Here is a 14,923-nt window from a genome sequence, read left to right as displayed (position 1 = left end):
GGTCAGGATTCAGTGCTTTCACTGCTGTGGTTCAGGTTTAATTCCCGGTCAGGGAATGCAGATTTACTGACCTCGTGCAAACTGTTACAATGAGTCTGAGTTGTTTCTTGATGAAAAACAGAAGACGCTCATCTCTGCCAGAATCAGTGGAGTGAGAGCTGGAGTTCTGCCTCAGAGCTGGAAATCCGTGCAACAGGTCGAGAACAAATATTGAGGTGAAGATAGGGAATGAGAGAAGGGCTGTGATAGGTGGCAAAGCCTTAACCAGAGAGATGTTGGTGCAAGGCAAAATATAGCGGAAATAAGGGAGGCTTTACTGTTTACACCGACACAAATACCTCCCAGATCTGGTTCCATATCTTGTGTTAAGTGGGAAGAAAACCTCTCCCTGAGTCTTCCACTTTTTAGCTGCACTTCCTTCCAAACATTGCAAACTCCTCCTGCATCTTCCATCCTGATATTTTTCTCTGTGACATTTGAAACTAATGTGAATAAAGTTTGTGATGGTAAAAATATGTTCATGCCCTTGGGGAACTGAACCACATTGACACACACAGACGAACAAACACAAACATATACACCGAGAGTGACAAAGGGCAAGGGATTTTCTCGAAGGAGAGACAAACACCCAGAAATCAAGCCTGACACCAACCTGGTTCCGTTTTTGTTCCATTTCTCGCTGCAACTTTTGGGAATGTTTGCAGACAAATAGAAATTAGAGAACGCTGCAGGTTTTAGATGATTTTTATTCAACTTATTCGGACAATTAATTGTGCAGGTACACTGTAAAATTCAGGAATAATAAGAAGCGTAATTGGCAGGATTCCAGCCTACCTGTGGAGATCCCAATGCATTCAAAACCCGTCGCCTGAACCACTCAGTCACGAATCCAAGCCCCAGATTTGCATTAATGATTTTTGTATAAAATCATAGACGGCTACATCAGACAGTCATTCAGCATGTCGTTCACATGCCGACCCTCTGGAAGATCAACTCAACGACTGCAATACCGCACCCCGCCTTTTCTCCACAGCAACTGATATTTATGTTGTCTCTCCTCGTTCTTCCGATCAAAATAAAACACCGCACACTCCGCTGGGCTTAATGTGAGCTGGGATCTGTTGGTCCAAATGGGGCTGATCCCAAAAGGTAGATCACCTGAACGTTTGGCAGTGGTGGAATTCGCCTCTGTCGAGACTGGAGCCTTAACCCAGCGCCTCAAACCGCTCGGCCACACTACCACGTTGTGTAGGGCTGTTCCTAATTTCCTTCACTGGTATTATCATCGAAATAGAACAGAAGCAAAGGAGCAGGAATAGGTCATTGGGAAACTCGAACCAACTCTGCCAGTTAATCAGATCATCCTGCACTTTGTAACATACAGAAATCATCTCCACTATTAACTTCATAATTTCAATGTTTCACTATTTCAATGTTTCAAATGATGTGTTTTTTTCCCTGTGGTGACTGTGCGTGTTTGCTCAATGAAATGTTGGTAAAAGGTATCGACTGAGGAAAATGAGGAGATGATTGGTCAGAATAGACATTTGTTTTCTGAAAATACGATTTTAAATCAACTATTTTTAAAATTTGAATAGTTGTAAAAGAATTCAGAATAATTGTAAAAGAATTCAGAATCCAACCCTTCATCTCAATGAGTCAGGGAAACTTTGTTAATTTTCACACACTGCACATGGACACGGCAGCAGCTCCTGCACCTCTTTCAATATTGTTTATCTTAACTCAGAGTTTTCAAAAGGGAATTGGACAATGATTTGAAAGGGAGAAAAAAACCATAGTTATGGAAAGAGACGAAGAAATTGAGATTAAGTCGAAAGCTCTTTGTGGAAATCTGACATCGATAATATGGGCCCCTTGTAGAGTTGTGCCTTTTGATGATGACATTATTGGATCAGTCTGTCTCCAGCATTCCCAAGGAGAACAGCCGAATTCCATTTCTTCAAACTAAAGACTCAAAGTGTTGCTGCATGACGTCACCGCTTAACATTTTAGTGAGGCCCATTGAGCTTTTCTCCCGTCTCCTGTTTCTGCAGGGCAGTGGTTATCATGTTTATCTCATATGTGAAGAGTTGCCCCGTTCGAAATTGGCCAGAACCATCATCAAAACTTGCAGATTGAAGTTTGTTGAAGACAGCAGGATGCAGTCATGTGTCCTGGTCACTGTTTATCCTTCAACCAAGATTATAAGCTCTGCGCATTGTCAAGTCCTTGGCTTTGTGTGTTTGTTGAGCAGTGATTGACTGCCGTGCTCCCTGCATGAAAACAATGACTCTCCTTCAATAAAAGCAAAATACTGGAAATTTGGAATAAAAACATTAAATGCAGGTAGAACTCAGCAGTTCTGACAGCGTCTGTGGAAAGCAAAACCTGCTGAGTTTCTCCAGTATTTTCTGTTTTTACTTCAGTGCTTAATTGGCTTGAAAGTGGCTTCAGACATCCACTGGTCAGGAAAAGCACTGTATAAATGCAAGTCTGTCTTTCCTTAACTATCTTTAAATCCCAGTCCTGTGGTTACTGACCCCCGTCAGTGGAAACAGTTTCTCCCTATTTGCACCATCAAGCCGCCCGTCCCCACTGCCCCCACCCACATCATTTTGAACAGCTCCATAAAATCTCCACTTAAACTTCTTTGCTCTAAAGAGAACAATCCCAGTCTCTATAATCTCTTCACAAAACTGAATTTCCTCATCTCTGGACATGATGCAAGGTGGGGGATTCAGATGAGATTGTGGAAAATATTGTCAGTTGGCAGGTGGGAAAATGGAGAAGGAACCAAAACAGAAAACCCAGTCTCCAGCTTTGTGAATCTTTAGAAACTCTTTGGGAACCGGAATCAGAGGAGAATGAAGGGTGAACTGTTCGACTGACCAGAGACAGTCAAGGCACCTTTCCCTTCTTTAAGACGCTGGAACATTGACTCTGGTGTTATCAGTGAAATTAACTGATCTGAGACATTGAAAGGATTCTCGTTACTGCACATCAGGAATTCAAACCTAATATCAGCTTCAGGACAATCAGAATACTTGGTAACAGTCAAGACAGCGAAAGGCTCGAAGGGAGACGGCACCAGTTGTAGGAGAGCTGGTTCCCGGTGACATGGATGTGTCTGCAGTGGGTGGGATCAGACTGTTTCCATGTATCCACAATGAATGTCTCACCCTTTATTTTGGAAGAGTAAAACTGATAGAGACAATTGTCATTCCGGTAGCAGCAATCTGAAGATCGAACTCACTGGTTTAAGTCTTCATCAGCCTCTGTGGCGCAATTGGTCAGCGCGTTCGGCTGTTAACCGAAAGGTTGGTGGTTCGAGACCACTCAGCGGCGAAGCTGTCGCTATTTTCTCCCCATCAGCATTGATTATCATACAATTCCGGGTTGTCATTGGGTTCTTGCGCTGAAACGGAAAATCCCCAAATTGTTGCCAGTTCCACTGTTATCCAGTGAGCTCCCAGGTAATTGGCTTTTGTCGAATATTAATTTCAAATATAATGAGAAAACAATTAGACTGACCATGTACCGATATCTAGCCCATTGGAAATTTATGAAGTTATTGGATTGAAACAAACCCATCAATTATTCTCTCTTCCTCAGCTCCACAGTGAGTGAGATGGGGAAAAGCAGAAAAGCAGCAATATTCCGGCCCCGGACTCTCCGCAGAAAGCGGCAACTGGAGCTTCAATCAGCGGGTTACTGCTCATCTCTGGGACACAAGTTACTCCAACCAAAGCCAAACCTCCCAATACACCGAGCACAGGCTCAGGAAAATGCGGGTAGATTATATCCCGGTCACAAAACCTCCGGGCAGCATTTACACAATACCCAAGTTAGTGAGTCACAAATAAAAGTCACACACTCTTTCTAAATCGTTTCACTGTAAATTCCCTTCACTTTATTGAAAAGTTAACTGTTGTGAATCTGAAAATGAGCATCATGGGATTTGTGTTACCGAGTGCCATTATTCCATTGTTTGTCCGTCAGGTTTGCAACTCAAATTGTGTTGGATATTGAAGCGATTCTGATTTCAAAATGAGGTCACAAAGCAGCTAAACATTAAATCCAGAAACAAATCCTGAGGAAAATGGATCACAATGTTTGGAAGGAGGTGCAGCTGAGAAGCCGAATCTGTGAATGGCGTTATTAATGAATGAGTGAAAAGCATTGGATCAATGGTCAATCTCCGTAGCCGAATGGTTAAATGGATGGTTCTAAAACCCATTGGAGTCTCCGCAGGTAAATTCAAACCTTACCGAATGTTCTTCTTATTATTGTTGATTTCAACCAGGTGTCCACAGAACTCCCGGATCAATGGAACAAAAAACATCCAAAAATTCTCCTGATTTTTGGACTCTAAGGGAATGAAGGGCTATCGGGATCGGGTGGGAAATTGTTATTGAGGCTGGAGATTCGTCATGATCTTATTAAGTGACGGAGGAGGCTTGTGGGGCCTTATGAAGTATTTCTGCTGCTTTGCTCCTGTTCTGTTTGAGTAGCAATACCAGCCAAGGTGATGGGCACTAATAGCCTGAGTTCGGCAGATTGGCTATAGGTGGTTGAAGGTGTCACTCTTCACTGAGTGGTGAAAAGGATGCTTTTAAAATCCACTGGGGTTTCCCCAGGAAAGTTCCAATCTTACTGACTGTGCTTCTTATTATTGCTGATTTCAACCAGGTGTCCACAGAACTCTCGGATCAATGGAAGAGAAAACGTCCAAAAATTCTCCTGATTTTTGGACTCTAAGGGAATGAAGGGCGATCGGGATCGGGAGGGAAATTGGAGTTGAGGTTGGGGATCTACTATGATCTTATAAAGTGACGGAGGAGGCTTGTGGGGCCTTATGACGTATTGTTGCTGCTTTGATTCTGTTCTATTTCAGGAGCAATATCAGAAAAAGCAATGGGCAGTAGCATCCTGAGCTCGGTAATTCAGCTGAGTTGTTGTAGGTGCTGGTTTAAGGTTTCACTCTTTATTGAGGCGTGGTTCCTAATCGCACTGCTGCTAAATTGTCCTATTGGTCGAAAAGGTGCCAGCTCACCAGTTAAAACAGGTTTGTGCGGTGTTTCACTTTAACAGGAAGAACGAGGAGACACAATAAAAATATAAATGGCTGTGGAGAAAATGTGGGGTTGTTGAATTAGCTAAATTCCTCTTCCATAATCTGGCAGGGCCAGACTGGGCCGAATTTCCTCCTCCTCTGCTGTAGACATCTATAATTTTATACGATCAACACTAACTTATCCATAGGACCAATCATCGTGGCCGAGTGGTTCAGGCGTTGGAGTCCAGATCCAGTCAAGTTGAAGTAGAGTAGTATCGTGAGCTTGATAGCGCAGCTGTAGTGATTTTCAATGGTTTAAGATCTCATTCTTTATTGAGGCGTGGTTTCAAATCCCACTGCTGCTAAAATTGCCCTATTGGTCGAAAAAGTGCCAGCTCACAGTTAAAGCAGGTATATGCCGTATTTCACTTTAACAGTAATACTGAGGAGAGACAATGAACATATAAATGGCTGCAGAGAAAAGGCGGGATTATTGAATGAACTGAATTCCTCTTCCATGAGCTGGCACGGACACGATGAGCCGAATGTCCTCCCTCTCTGCTGTGGCCGCCTATAATTTTATACCAACAAAATTACCCTGTGCATAGGGGCAGTCATCGTAGCCGAGTGGTTTAGGCGATGGAGTCCAAATCCATTGGGGTTTCCTGCTTCTCATTATTCCTGTTTTTAACTCTGTGTCTACAGAGTTAATTATCGGCTACATTGAATAAAATCCAACAAAACAAGCGGGCATTTTCCTATTTCTGTTCGTTAACGAAACCTGCAGTGGAAATGGAGCAAAACTTAGTGTCATGCTTGCTTTCTGGGCGTTTGTCTCTCCTTAGGGTCAAACCCTTGCCCTCTGTCAGTCTCGGTGTATATCCCTGTGTGTGTTCCTCTGTGTGTGTCAATGTGGTTCAGTTTCCCGAGGAGGTGAACACATTTTTACCATCACAAACTTTATTCCCATTAGTTGTGCAGCTTCAGATGAAAATGTTACAGAGAAAATTATCAGGATGAAAGATGCAAGAGGAGTTTGCAATGTTTGGAAGGAGGTGCAGCTAAGAAGTGGAAGATGTGAATGTTGTTATTGATGATTGAGAGGAATGTATTGCAACCTTGGGGCTTGTGTAGTTCGATTACCTTCTACACTTTGACATTCAGGACAAGCTGAGGCTCCAGGTGGAAAGCAACAGTTGTCTCCATGTATGTTCGGATATGGGATACATATGTTATGTATGCCCGGCTAGTTCAACTGGTAGATCAAAGGCTCTAAATCTCAGGGTTGTGGGCTCGCCGCACGTTGAGTGCAGCTTCTTTAAAACAAATAACCACCAACCTCTGTTCCTTTGAAACTGGCACATGACGGACATTCACCACTGATTCAAAGCACTTCCATGTCACATCTCTTTCTGTCTCACCTCCATCTCTCTCCGCCCTTCCAGGAGCTGTTTGACCACACGCAGTCAGTTAGTGCGAACGTAATACACAACGTGATCGGTTTACAGATAACAGGCTAAAGAGACACCAGGATCTTCCTGATTCCCCCAGGTACTGACTACAGGAATGTGCACAGTGCCGATTATGCACAGTCACACTCTCCTTCCAGTCTTGTCTACGTTGTTCAGCTTTGAAATTTCTCGTATTTTCGCACTGGATTTCAATGTAAAGAAAGCAGAGCTGCGATAAGCTTTTATTGTTCAGCAGATAGACTGCAAGAAGTTACATAACAGGCTGATGATAACAGTGCTCTTTGGTCGCGGTGAGCTCCAGTGAAGGAGTGTCACCATTAATGTGTGGTTCAATTAGTCTTGTGATTGGTTGATACATCAGGAGTGATATTTTTGTCAATGCAAACAGTAGGCACCAGAATTTGTCCTTCTCCCACCCATATTTTGCCTGGCGCCACCATCCCTGTGGTCAGTGCTTTGCAACCAGCCCTTCTCTGGTCCTTCTTTCACTCCGCTTCTGTCTTTGTCCCCGGCCTGTTCTAAGTGTGATATTTCCAGCTCTGAGGCGAAACTTCAACTGATTCTGGTGGAGCTGCTAAATGTTTTCAATCAATAAGTAATTAATGCTCATTTTGACAATTCCACAAGATCAATAAGACTGCATTCCCTGACCGGGAATCGAACCCGGGCTGCGGCGGTGAAAGCGCCGAATCCTGACCACTAGACCACCAGGTAAACTGGCAAACTCAATTCAGTTTGGTTTATTGACGCTGCTTTTATCCCTGTTTCCATTTTAACTGGAATGAATTCTTCAGTCAATTACAACAACCGTTTCTGTGAGCTGGAACATGAAATTGACAGTGAGGTGAAATATCCCCACAAGCTGCTCATGTGTAACTGTCAATTTCCTAAACCCACCAACCTGATCACTGCGGCTGTTGTGAAACTGACAAGGGAACACATGGCAGACATTCATCACTGAAAGTAACTGACACACTTCTAAACACTTCTAAACACTTTCATGTCGCATCTGTTTCTGCTTCTGTCCCTGCCTCGCCTCCAGCTCCCTCTGCCCGTCCAGCTACCAGGTCAATTAGCTGCTTGATGCAGACACAGTCAGTTCATGAACCCAAGCTTTCCCTGGAAAGCAGGGACAGAGAATGTGGGGCCCAAGGATTTTAGAAAGAAGGGGTTTGCAGATGACATGGTAAAGATAATCTGGGATCTCATCTTCCTGATTCTCCCAGACACTGATGACAGGAATGTGCAGAATGCCGATTATCCAGAGTCGCAGACTCCTTCCAGTCTTGTGCACGTAGTTGAGCTTTGAACCCACTCGCAAAAGTGGATTATAAAATGGCAGAATGAGTGTGAAAGAAGTGGTGTTGGGAAATATCAAATTATAGAAAGTTACAGCAAAGATAGAGGCCATTCGGCCCTGTGTGCGACTTTCAAGGAACTCCAAAGAAGAGTCACATGGAATTGAAACATTAACTCTATTTCTCTACCAGAAATATTGCCAGACATGCTGAATTTTTCCAGTATTTTCTGTTTTCACTTCAGATTTCCCGCATCCACAGTATTTTTCTTTTATCTCTGGGTTTCTAGCCCAGTGACAATGCCAATACGTCATCTCCTGAATGCTCTGATTTGATATGAACATGTTTTCCCGAAGGAATTGCTGTTAGTAGCGGACGAGTGTTGAGGGCGATGGTTCTGACATCCATCGGGGTTTCCCCAATGTTGGTTTGCTGACTGCGGTTCTCATTATTCCCGATGTTGACCAACAGAATTAGTTATCGGGTAAATAGAATCAAACAGAAACTTCCGTGCTTTCTTATTTCCATTCATCTGCAAGGATTTGCGAAATCTGCAGACGGAAATGGAGTAAAACTGAGCGAGTTTGGTGACATCCTTTCTTTCTGGGTGTTTGTCTCTCCTTAGCCCTCTGTCACTGTCGATGTTTATGTCTGTGAGTGTTCCGCTGTGTGTGTGTCAATGTGGTTCAGTTCCTCATTTTTAGCAATCCCCACTTTATTCACCTTACTTGTGTGGCTTCATATTAAAATCGTGCAGAGAAAATAAAAACCGGTTTAAAAGGTTCAAGAGGAATTTTCTTTCTATATTTCTGAGTGGAGACTGTTCAGTTACTAAGTGTCCGTATGTTACAAAGCGGAGGGCGATTGAAATTTTCACTGAGCAACATTTAAACAGACACCGAGTCCTTGTGGTCGAGTGGTTAAGGCAATGAACACATCGAGAGAATGAATTTGTAAATACAAACAGTCCAAACTGATACCCCTCGGACATTAGGGACTGTATTTCTTCTCGAAGCTGTTCCACGTGTGATATTTGCAGCTCTGATGTGAAACTTCAACTCTCACTCCACTGATTCGGTCGGAGCTGTTGTGAGTTTCCGTTTTCAATCAATAAGTAAATCAGGCCTGTTTTAACAGTTTGTACCACATCAATAAACCTTCATTGCCTGGTCGGGAATCGAGTCCGGGCCACGGCGGTGAAAGGGCCGAATCCTTACCTCTGAACCACGAGGAAAGCTGTCTGTAACTCTTGCAACGTGCTTTATCTGGGCCACATTTGCCATTTTTCAGACACTTTCACCAGAGGTGTTTTTAAGGGGTAGCTGCAGTGAAGGATTGGCACCAATACAGTGTCGTTCAATTGGTCTGGTTCCAAATCCTGCTCAGGAATTTAAGAAAAACTTTGAGTTTGCTCAGTGTCTTGACTTCAAAAACGAGAATGTAAAAAAGTTCATTCCCCCAAGCGTGTAATAAAATGTCGGAATGACTGGGAAGTGATGCTGGGAGACATAAAATTATAGACAGTTACAGCAAAGAAAGAGGCCATTCGGCCTGGCGCCATGCTTTCAAAGAGCAGTTGTGATTGATTGGTCAGGAGTGATATTTGTGTCAGTGTAAACAGTCGGCAGTAAAATCTCTCACATAACCACGGCAGACATTCATCACTGAAAGCAACTGACACACGTCAAATTCTGCCGCTTTCATGTCGCATCTTTAACTTCCTGTTCTCCCTTTCAGGCATTTCCAGGTCTATCAAATATTATCCATGCAGAACGTTGTCCTGTTCCTCGTTCCACTAGGAGACTTACTGTGAGCTGGGTAGAGTAACTGGCTCCATAGCTCAGTGGTTTACAGCACTGGTCTTGTAAACCCGGGGTCGTGAATTCAATTCTCACTGGGGCCTGCGATTAACATTTATGAAATTTGGTAACAAGGTAACCTTTGAGCAGAGCACTGTAAAAAGATAAAAGCTGGAAATCCAAAACAAAAAAAAGAGTACCTGGAAAAACTCAGCAGGTCCGACAGCATCTGCGGAGAGTAACACAGTTAACGTTTCGAGTCCGTATGGCAACAAGATGGCAGATGGATTATAATGTAGGCAGGTGCGATTATGTTCACTTGGTTATAAAAATGAGAATAACAGCATGCTTTTAAAATGTGAGAAATTTGTAAGTGCTGATGTTCAAAGAAACTTGGGTGTGCTTGGACAAGCAACGTGGAAAGTTAGCATGCAGGATCAGCATGTTGGCCTTTATTGCAAGGGGATTGGAAAGCAAGAATAAAGAAGTCTTGGTGAGACGGCATCTGGAATCCCGTGTGCTGTTTTCATCTTCACATTTATAAAAGAATAAACTTGCATTGGGGACGGTGCAGGGAAGGTTCACTAAATTGGTCTCTGGAATGAGCTGGTTGTCCTAAGATGAAAGGCTTTTATTCTCTGGGGTTTAGAAGAATGAAAACCAATCTGATTGAAACCTGTAAAATTCTGAGAGGGCTTGATAGGGTAGACATAGGGATTGTTTCCGCTGGTCAGGGAGTCTAAAACACTGGGGCACAGTCTCAGGGTAAAGGGTCGATCATTTCGGGCTGAACTGAGGAGAAATTACTTCATCCAAAGGGTTGTGAATCTTTCAATTCTCTACCCAGAGGGTTGTGGATATTCCATCATTGAATACATTTAAGGCCGGGATGGACAGTTGTTTGGTCTCTCGGGGGACTAAGGGATATGGGGAACGGGCAGGATAATGGAGTTGAAGCCCAAGATCAGCCATGATCGAATTGAATGATGGGACAAGCTCGATGAGCCGTGTGATCTACTCCTGCTCCTATTTCTTGTGATCTTATGTATAATAAAGACAGTAATTCATGTTATAATAAAAACAGAAAGTATTGGAAGTTCTCAGCAGGTCTGACAGTAACTGTGAAGGGAGAAACAGAGTGAAGGTTTCGAGTCTAATTTGACACTTTTTCAAACCATAAATTGGCTGCTAGTTATGACATTTTGCACAACATCAAGACAGAATTGAACCCAGGCGGTGAAAGCACCGAGGCTGAACCACTAGAGAGTTAGCTTCCAACTGAAGGTTTAATGGTTTAAGAAAACCTAGGGTCAAATAGACTCCCTCTCTTCCTGCTTCTACTCATATTACCGACATAATTCTGCTTTGTGTCCTTTGGCCACAAGGAATTGTTGTTCAAACTTTGCCAGCGCTGCTGTTATTTGGTAAGTTTTCACAAAAGTATTGCGTGTCTCCAAATATTGCGTGCAGTTCTGGAATCCGCATCATAGGAAGGGTGTGATTGCACTGGAGAGAGTGCAGAGGAGATTTACCAAGATGTTGCCTGGGCTGGAGAGTATTATTTATGAGGAGAGATTAGATAGGCAGGGGTTATTTTCATTGGAGCAGAGGAGATTGAGCGGGGACATGATTGAGGTGTATAAAATTATGGGGGGCATAGATAGAATAGACAGGAAGGAACATTCCCCCTTGGTGGAGGGATCAATAACCAGGGAGCATAGATTTACGATAAGGGGAAGGAGGTTTAGAGGGGATGTGAGGAAGAATTATTTCACCCAGAGGTTCGTGGAAATCTGGAACTCATTGCCTGAAAGGGTGGTAGAGGCAGAAACCCTCATAACATTCAAAAAGTATTTGAATGTGCACTTGCGATGACATGGCATAGAAGGCTATGGGCCTAGTGCTGGAAAATGGGATTTGAACAGTTAGGTACTTGTTTGACGGCGCAGATTCGATAGGCCGAAGGGCCTCTTTCTGTGCTGTAGACCTCTATGACTCTATGACTAAATAGATTTATGAATATTCTTTTCAAATAACGCGAGAAACTGAAAGAAACATGTACATAACATCCAACCTATTAGTAAGATTGGGTTCAAAGCAACGAATAGAAATTGACTGTCAAATTGCATATATAGAACTGGAACACACCATCACAACGAATGAATCTATTGTCTGTTAAAATGTTGCTCAGTGAAAATTTCAATCATCCTCCGTTGTGTGACATACAGGCACTGAGTCAATAAGCAGTCTCCACTCAAATAAACACAAAGGGTCAATCTCCTCTTGCAACTTTTCAACCTGTTGTTATTCACTGTACCATTTACCATGAAGATACATAACGGAAGTGAATAAGGTTTGCGATGGTAAAAAATGTGTTCACCCCTCGGGGAACTGAACCACATTGAGACACACAGACGCATGCAGCGTGAGTAATAGTGGGCAAGGTTTTATCTCTAAGGAGAGGAAAACTCTCAGAACGCTAGTATGGCACAAATTAGCTCAGTTTTGTATCATTTCTGACTGCAAATTGCGTGAATGCTTATGGATCAAGAGAAATGAAACAACATGGAAGTGAAGCAGGAAAACCACACGGGAGTGTTTGGAAGGTGCTGATTCCATTTAACCAATAGTTCATTCTGGAGGCAGCAAAACGAAGGAACAGCGAGAAGTACAGTCACAGGACTCTAACCCACGTGGGGAGGCCCCAGTGGATTTTAAATCCATCCCGGTAACCACTCAGTCACGGCTGCAGGCCTTATACTAGCGTCATTGTTGTTCCTGTAAAATCCTGGAATGGTTACAGCAGAGAATGAGGGCATTCAGCCCCACCTATTCCCAGTCACCCTGCAATTCCTACAGCCTCCCTTGTTCTACCTACCAAGACGAACCACGTCATATGTCAAATACCCCGAGCCTATTCTAAGGGATTTGATGAAACGTCTGAAAGACAAACCAACTGAAACTTTGGCAATGGTGGGATTAAAATCCATGACTTAATAGGAGCTGGTGTTTAAATCCAGTGCCTGAGACCACTCGCACACGCTACTGCTGGCAATATGATAGTAACCATCGCCTTGATTGATAACGGTACTGAATTAGAACGTAACAAATAGCAACAGGAATAGACCATTTTGTCTTTCCAGCCCCTCTCTGTACCATAAAATCAAAGCCAAATACAACATATAGAGACCATTCAGCCGGGTCAGAGGAACAGAGGCCATTCAGCCCTTTGACCCTGCTCCACCATTCAATAAGATCAAGGCTGATCTGTTTGTGGTCTCAACTCCACTTTCCTGTCTGTCTGTCCGTACCCACCCCCACCCCCACCGCCCCCCATAACCCTTGAGTCCCTTCTCTACCAAAAATCTGTCCAAATCAGCCTTGAATAAATTCAATGACCCAGCCTCCACTGCTTTCTGGAGAAAATTCCTCAGACTAACGACCCTCTGAAAAAACAAATAAAAACTCTTCATCTGCTTCTGAAAAGGGAGGCCTCTTACTCTTCTGGAATTAACTCACCTGGCCCCTTTCCCCTACCTTTTCCCTGGACATGTTGCAGTATTTGGTCCAATTCCCCTTTGAATTCCGCTGCTGAATCTGCCATCCCCACATTCTCTGTCTAACGCAGCCGCTGGATCCGTCCCTCCCAGGTCGCCATGTGGAAATGCATGGTGACCCTATACTGAAGAACAGGTCCCAGACATACTCAGCTACTTGACAACAGAACAACATGAAGTGACTATTGTGGAAAATTGAATGAGACAACATTTTAAATCATCAAGATATTGACACAAACTCCATAGAGAAACTGGCTTTCAAACAATCAGGATAGAATTAAACACACCAGTACCTATCAGAGGGAGTAAAATTAAAGTGAAGAGGGAAACAGAATATAGATTTAGAAAATATACACAAGGTGGATGAAGGTGAATAGTGAGCTGGAGAATCTTTAAAGTCTGTGCATGAACTTCTGTTTGGACCAGATGTATTTACCACATGTCAATAATTTGAAATTGTGTGAGATGATCTGCAGGTGGGGAGGATGAATCTCAGTCGATAGTTATCACATTTAGTGGATAAAGTTTTCACATTTACTCTTGGTGGCAGCACAAGGGTTTGTGTTGCTGATTCTGATCATTCTAGTAGCTTTCGTACGTTATCCACGGTTTGTCATCAAGAAATTAGGAAAACAAGCTCGTAGCTTAGAAATAGTGAGGTTAGTCAGAAATCAGTTGTGAGAAATCAATAAGGATATTCCCTTCTCAAGGTGGGGAGATCTGTAAGAAATCACTGTCTAATTACCTTATAAAATCTTCAGAAGTGTATTGAATATTGTACGAATGGCTCCCCCTCTCCCTCTCTCTCGCTTAGGAACAAAGATTCCTGGCTTGGCAAACATAGGACAACATATCCCAATGTTACCTCATAGGGATGGACCCGGGAGTTAGGGAACGGAAGTTGTAGTGGTGATTGAAGACAATGGCTTTGATCTTCCCAATTCTTAAAAGGAGCAAATTTCTGCTCATCCAATACGGAATGTTGGATAAGCAGTTTGATAATTTAGTAACAGTGGAGGAATGGAGAGGGATGGTGGTGAGGTTGAGCTGGGCGTTGTCAGTGTACATGTGAAAAATAACACGGTGCTTTTGGATGATGTCACCTAGTGGCAGCATGTAGATGAGCAATAGGAGGTATCAAGGATAGATCCCTTTTTTAGGATGGATGATGACGGTGGATTTAAAGGTGAGAGGGACAGTACCAGAAGAGAGAGAAAAAAACATGAACAATATCAGCCAACATGCGGAAGTTGAATGATCAGCAGCTCAGTGGGAATAGGGTCACTGGAGCAGAAGGCAAGTCTCGTGGACAAGATGAACACTGAAAGGTTATGAAGGGAAATAGGAAACTGGAGAAAGATCTGAGTTCAGAGCTCGGACATGGGGGATCTTTAGAGACAGTTGACCCGGTGAACTAGTGGAAGGGAGGGAAGCAGCAGGGGCAACTGATCTGATTGACTCAATCTTAGTAACAAAGAAGCTCCATGAGCTCCTCACACTTGCTGTTGGACGTGAGAACACAACAGGCAGGAGAGAGAGAGAGCACTTCAAAATGAACTAACTTCTGTAGAGAAATGAAAAAGACTCGACACACTGTGTGTTTGACACAAAGCTAGTTTATTTGACTTTTATCCAGAATTTTAACCCCTATTACTGGGTTGGAGTTTATTAACATCAGCAGAAACAGACCCCATAGAACATGGTTCAGTCCCAAATGTGATTAACAGCAAAATCCAATCAC

The 14,923-nt window shown here is 43.2% G+C and overlaps 3 non-coding genes and 1 pseudogene across 3 annotated transcripts; 2 read left to right on the top strand and 2 right to left on the bottom strand.

The window, feature by feature from the left end:
* LOC144698558 (uncharacterized) overlaps positions 1–14,923 on the bottom strand; it is a 65,012-nt pseudogene that overhangs the window by 44,958 nt on the left and 5,131 nt on the right.
* trnan-guu (transfer RNA asparagine (anticodon GUU)) lies at positions 3,272–3,345 on the top strand. The gene has a single exon. It is a non-coding gene; the product is annotated as a tRNA-Asn (tRNA).
* On the bottom strand, positions 7,171–7,242 carry trnae-uuc (transfer RNA glutamic acid (anticodon UUC)). The gene has a single exon. It is a non-coding gene; the product is annotated as a tRNA-Glu (tRNA).
* Positions 9,656–9,729, top strand: trnat-ugu (transfer RNA threonine (anticodon UGU)). The gene has a single exon. It is a non-coding gene; the product is annotated as a tRNA-Thr (tRNA).

This window comes from Cetorhinus maximus, chromosome 23, assembly GCF_964194155.1.
Source record: "Cetorhinus maximus chromosome 23, sCetMax3.hap1.1, whole genome shotgun sequence".
Lineage (NCBI taxonomy): Eukaryota > Metazoa > Chordata > Chondrichthyes > Lamniformes > Cetorhinidae > Cetorhinus > Cetorhinus maximus.
Note: the sequence above shows the minus strand (reverse complement) of the source record. Positions and strands in the feature narration are given on the sequence as shown.